This window comes from Balaenoptera acutorostrata, chromosome 14 (genome assembly GCF_949987535.1).
Source record: "Balaenoptera acutorostrata chromosome 14, mBalAcu1.1, whole genome shotgun sequence".
NCBI classification, from domain to species: domain Eukaryota; kingdom Metazoa; phylum Chordata; class Mammalia; order Artiodactyla; family Balaenopteridae; genus Balaenoptera; species Balaenoptera acutorostrata.
The window spans coordinates 20,282,545-20,288,536 of NC_080077.1; the positions used below are offsets into that span (position 1 = coordinate 20,282,545).

Below are 5,992 nucleotides of genomic sequence, written 5' to 3' on the forward strand. Positions count from 1 at the left end.
TCTTTTAAGCCTCAAAGTTAAAGCTGGGGAAATTGCTGAATAATATTCTGTTAACAAAGGATATTATTTCTAATTATTACCTCAGCTAATAGTGCTACTTGAAATCACAGTGAATCTGAAATTATTATTTGCAAATTCTGTATTGCTCTGTTTTCCAAGAGAAAATGTAAATGTGAACACATAAAACGCAGGAACTCTGTCAGGTGGGTGCTCACAATTCCCCAGAGAAAAAGAAGATGAGAAACATGTCTGTCGGTTTCATATAGTGCCTCTCTTCACAGGGAGAGTTAGGCACGAGATTTGCTACTGTGCATTTGTTTGATTGTCTTAGTGAATGCCCATAGTTTTGTCTTATTATTTATTATTCCAAATATGTTGTTTATCATCTGATTATATTATCCATGAAGAAACTAAAGCATCAGACTGATTTTAATTTAGAGATCATATACATACATTTTCTGTCAGAACAAATAACGGATCTTAGTTTTTTAACAGAGATATTGTTTATCAGTTATAATTGCTGTATAATAAATTATCCCCAAACTCAGCAGCTTAAAACAGCAGCAAGCAATTATTATCCATCGTTCTGTGTGTCATGAATTCCGGAGTAGTGTGGCTGAGCAGTTTCGGCTCGGGGTTTCTCATGAGATTGTCCTCAGATCTTGGTTTTGGCTGCAATCACCTGAAGGCTTGACTGTGGCTGGAGGATCCATTACTAGGGTGGTTAATTACAGTGAATTGTAACGATCAGGTTACTGATTGAATATCCCTGATGGGCAGAACCTAGCATTTGGCAAGCCTATCAAAGTTAGCTATCTGGTATGCTCTTCCTGAAATAGCAATCTGCTTTATCCTTGAATTAGTGTGATATTCAGAAGTAAATCATTTTGGACCTTCTCTTCTTGGCAGTATGACAGAATAAATTTTCTAAAGATTCTCCAGCTTAAAAAAAATCAACAAACAAATGAAAAAATAGCTTCTGTCTGGATAAAATAAGTCTTTTAATTTATTTCTGGCCTCAAAGTAAGAAGTTAAGGAAATCTTTGAGGGCATTCCTGACCACTACCAAATGGATATAAAGAATGAACAAGAAGCAATCACAGACAGCCAAGGTTGCTCTGAGGGCAAATGATTATACTAGTGCTACCATCTATTGGGAGACCAAATCTTTGAAAGTTACAAGGCAGGAAAGCTGATACTGAGATTCTTCATTAGTACACGTAAATTTAAGGGGTGAGATTTGTTCCAGAACGCAAATACTTTTAACTTTCAGTACAAGAAAATGCAAATTTTCTCTGGCCCATGCTCAGTATTAGAAAAAAAAAAGAAAAAAAGAAGGGCATATAGCTACAAATACAGACACTTAAAACACAGTAAGTGAATACTGTGAGCAACTGGAGGCTGAAATTTTTGAAAATTTATGAAATGGATAAATTCCAACTATAATAGAATTCATCAGAACTGACTCAAGAAGAATGCCTAAATTGTCCTATTACCAACAAATAAATAGAGTCAATAGATAAAATATTCCAACAAAGAAAATACTAGTTCCCAACAGTGTTGCAGGTGAATATTACCTTAAATTTTCACATTATGATTGCATGTTCTGTCTATGAGGTCAATATAACTTTGACATCAAACTTGGCTCTTATATTTCTGTCATTGTCCTCAAAGAAGCTTCACCAGTTAACCTGGTAGTTCAGAGAGCAGACCAGACTCTACCTGTAGCTTGGAGTCAAGTACACCTAGGCCTTATCTAGATGAGCTTCACCACAGCCCACCCACAGATACATGAATGAGTATAAGTATCGTTTAAAGTCACTGAGTTTTGGGGTGGTTTGATATGCAGCATTATTTTGACAATAGCTAACTCACTGTAGAAAAAGCATTTAATACAATTTAACAACTATTCATGCAAGGCTATTAGTAAACTAGGAATAAAAGAGAATTTCATTTTCTGCGTAAAGTGTATCTCCAATAAAACTATACTAAGTATTGTGGAAATTTGTACATTCATAATCCCTATACCCTACAAATTTTATTTCTAAGCACTGTCCTAGAGAAACTCTTGCACATATGCACCAAAACATATGTGCAGCTATATCTATAACATTATTAACATTGCAAAAAACTAGAAACAACATAGTGTCTTAAAAGTGAAAATGAATTGTTGAATATTCACACAATGGAATATTAAACAGCAGTACACATGAATGAACTACAATAATATATGACATAACACTGAGAATGGCAAAATGTTCAGGACTACACACATCATGAATTCATTTGTATAAATCTCAAAAACATGGAAGCTCTTAAGTTGAATATGGTTTCATAGTAGTTACTTTGCTATTATGATTTTAATTTCTATATCTATTATGTATATCTTTGTATCTATAAATACTGTATAAATATGATAATATGGAACAAAATATAACAAGTTTTTTCAGAATTACTTTATTATAATAATTTCAGTTGATAAGTCAATAAAAATTTATTAAAGACATGATATTTTAGCCTTGGTGGCTTTTACAAAGAACTTACAATGGGCAGCGATGGAAGAGATTTGAAGTATTGCTTATTATGCACAGTATTATATTTCGTGGTTATTTTTGCAGCTATAGAAATGCAAATGTCCCCTGAATAAAACAGGTGACAGGAAATTTGAAGCTTTGGAATATTATGTCTTATTTATTTGTGAATGGCCATTATGCAATCACGAGGAATATATAGAATCTATTCTCAACATAACTATTCAAAATTTTATAAAGACTGAATTTAAACAAGACACACACACGCATATGTATGTACTAATTAGGAAAGGATAAAACTATCATTTGTACACAATGTAATCATCTACCTAGAAAATCCAAGAGAATCAATCAGAAAAAACTATTAAAATTAATAAGGTGCTTGTATACAAAATAGTACATAATAGCTTTTCTACAAAGGTCAGTAACCAATTAGAACACATCATGGAAAAAATTCTAATCACAATAGCAAATGAAACCAAAAAGCAGTGAGAATTAAACCTAACAAAAGATCTGAAAGACCACTGAATAAAACAACATAACACTTTCTGAGGGATATATAACCCAACCTAAATAAATGCAGGGGGAGAGCATGTTCTTGGAAGAGAACATTTAACATGTAAAAGATGTTAGTTCTTCCCAAATTAATCTATAAATTTAATGCAATCCCATATAAAATCCTCAAAGAGCTATTTATGGGGCTTGGAATGTTTAAAGTTCAACTGAAGATGAAAATACAATAGCCAGGAATATTTTTTTAAAGATCAAAAACTGGTATTTCTTCAATCATGTTAAAAATATCTAGTGTAAAACTGTATAAGTAATTGTTCAGGAATATACAGCTTGATAGCACAGAAAAGTAGAGCGTGAGATCAGATCCAGATAATTAGGGAAATTTAATACGTGACAAAGGCAATGTCAGATGTTATCTTGTGAGGAAATTAGTGGGGAAGTCATGGACTATTTAATAAGAAGTCATGGGACAATTAGATGACAATTTGAAAAAAATAAGTTTTGCCCTACCTCACATCCTCACAAAATTGTTTTGAAACATATCAAGCAATTATACATAAAAACAGAAATATAAAATTATGCTGAGAAAATAGAGTATTCATTTATAATTTAGAGTCTTAAAGGGTTTCCTGAGAATGGCTCTAAATTCAGAAATCATAAAGGAGAATGTTGTCGTATTTTCCTATGTAAAAATTACAAACTTTAAAATGACAAAAGTCACAATAATTAAAAGACAAGTCACAAATGTCTTTTCTAAAGAAATAACTCACATTTGCCCAAAGATGCGAAATCAACCTACACATCCATCGGTCACGGACTAGTTGAACTGTAGCACTTGTGTCCTTGGGCAGAGTCACATAGTTCTATATATATAAACATGGAAAGATAGTCAGTACATATTAGGAAGTGGAAAAAATGAATTGCTGATACTCAGTATATAATTATGTAATTTAGAGAACTGTTTAAAAACAAAATTAATGTATGTATATATGTACATATAAATTTGTACATATATATATATCTTACATATTGCATTGAAAGTGACCTGGGGGAATTCACAATCCACTATTAACCCTGGTTACCTAGGGAGAGGGGCGTGAGATTCAGGTATGTGCACAAGAAGTCAAATCGGACTATTCATTCTTAGTCTCTGTGGTTGAATCGTTTTCATAAAATACATTTTCTTACCTAATTAAAAACAAACCAAAAACAGATGTAAAAAGAGAGTGACTGAAAATGTAAGTAAAAGAGTATGATAGTTTAATACCTGGAGAGAAATTTTAGTATTACGTCAACTATAGGATAACACAATATATCATACTACTTGCATTTACCTACTTGATTCGCATTTGAAGCAAAAGCAGGAGTCTCTTTATTGAAGTTAAAAAAAAAATTAGCAAGTTGTTGATGGTGATAAATTGAGGGGCCTAGAAATTTCTTGCCCTGGGTTTTAGGGCAACGGGTCACCACTGTGTCATACTTGTCGGGGAGAGAATGCAAGATGGCCTTTCCATGCACAGACTTCTGAGTTCTGGCTGTATTGTCATTCCGACCTCAGTGAAAACTCCAACAGACATCTGTGGGGTCATAGCTGAGTTGAATACCAAGCTATATTTTAAGTTATGAGCAACATAAATTTTAATTAGTTGCTAAAGGTAGGTGTGTGATAAAAAATTCTCTATAAAAATGTTTATGGATGAGTAAGCTAGAAATATCTAATCTTTTGAGAGTTGATGAAAGGATCTTCTCCTTGGAAAAATATACTTAAGTGTACAATTTTGCATACAATATCTTTTCAGTTAATTTCCTACTTGATGCAAAGAGGAATGACATGTATGTCAGACAGGGGTTAGTCCCCCAGTGCCTGTCCTCATCCAACCACACACAATCTCATAAAGTCCCTTGGGTAGTTTCAAGTACCATAGACAGCTTGCCATATTTTCCTTTCTCCTGTTGGACATTGCTGGAAATATTCAAAATACAAGACAAGAACTCTTCAGCATGGCTATATTATATTGGTAAAATAAATATGTATGAAATAATAAAATAACATAAGTTTGCTCATTGGTGTTTAAATAATAGTTAATATGTCCTCAGCACACACCAGTGCTAAGCACTCTTCTAAGAGGAAATGAGAAATTAAGGAACTTGCCCAAGGTCTCACAGCTGGTAAGTAGCAGACCTGGGATTTGAACCCAGGCACTCTGGCTCCTGAGCCTATGCTTTTGAGTACTGTGATAGATGGACTGTTAAGCCCTAGTTCATTTATACACCCACAGCCCAGCTTTAAGGTGAGAGAGGGTCTTCACATAGTTTTGCTATGGTTGAGCTTCTGGTTGCCCTTGAAGTTTCTCCCCCTTCAAGGGCCCCCCCTGAAATGCTTGCCCCAGCTCCTCAAGGACATGGTGTGCTGACTTGTAGCTAGGGCTCACCATCGCCCAAACTCAAATATTTTGCTGGGAATAAAAGAAACCAATTTATTTTTTACTTGCACTCACCATCTTTTCCGTGTTCTCTGTTTCAGAGACCTTGTTTATCTCTCCCTTCTTTCCTCCAGAAAGTTACCTCTTCTCTCCTCAGGAGACCTTTTCTCTTCAGACAATTAACGGACTCTTTCCTGTGACACCTCACACAACATATGGCACTGGATTTTCTAGTTATTGCTCAATCATTCAACTTTACTGTAAAGGTACATATAAATGGAGCTTAATCCAGTGCAGAAGGAAAACAGGTTGTGTCTCTTTTTTAATCTCTTCGTCTCTATTTTATGCACTGCTTTTCTCAGAGGCTGCTTGCACTTTGTTATACATAACATTGACATTGCCTTTTAAAATTGCTCCCTGAATGTGAAAACCTCCCCAGCTGCCTCATATTCACAATGCATTCTCCAGTGCTGACTGTATTGACTGTAGTGCATTGAAAACAAAGTCCGTCACCTGCTTCAATCA

At 34.3% G+C, this 5,992-nt stretch overlaps 1 long non-coding RNA gene across 1 annotated transcript; it reads right to left on the bottom strand.

Annotated features, from left to right (window-relative positions):
• Positions 1-525: 525 nt before the first annotated feature.
• On the bottom strand, positions 526-5,693 carry LOC102997572 (uncharacterized). Its single transcript, XR_450096.1, has 3 exons — positions 5,543-5,693; positions 3,815-3,907; positions 526-715 (listed from the first exon to the last, which is right to left on the bottom strand). It is a non-coding gene; the product is annotated as an uncharacterized LOC102997572 (long non-coding RNA).
• Between the last annotated feature and the right edge of the window lie 299 nt (positions 5,694-5,992).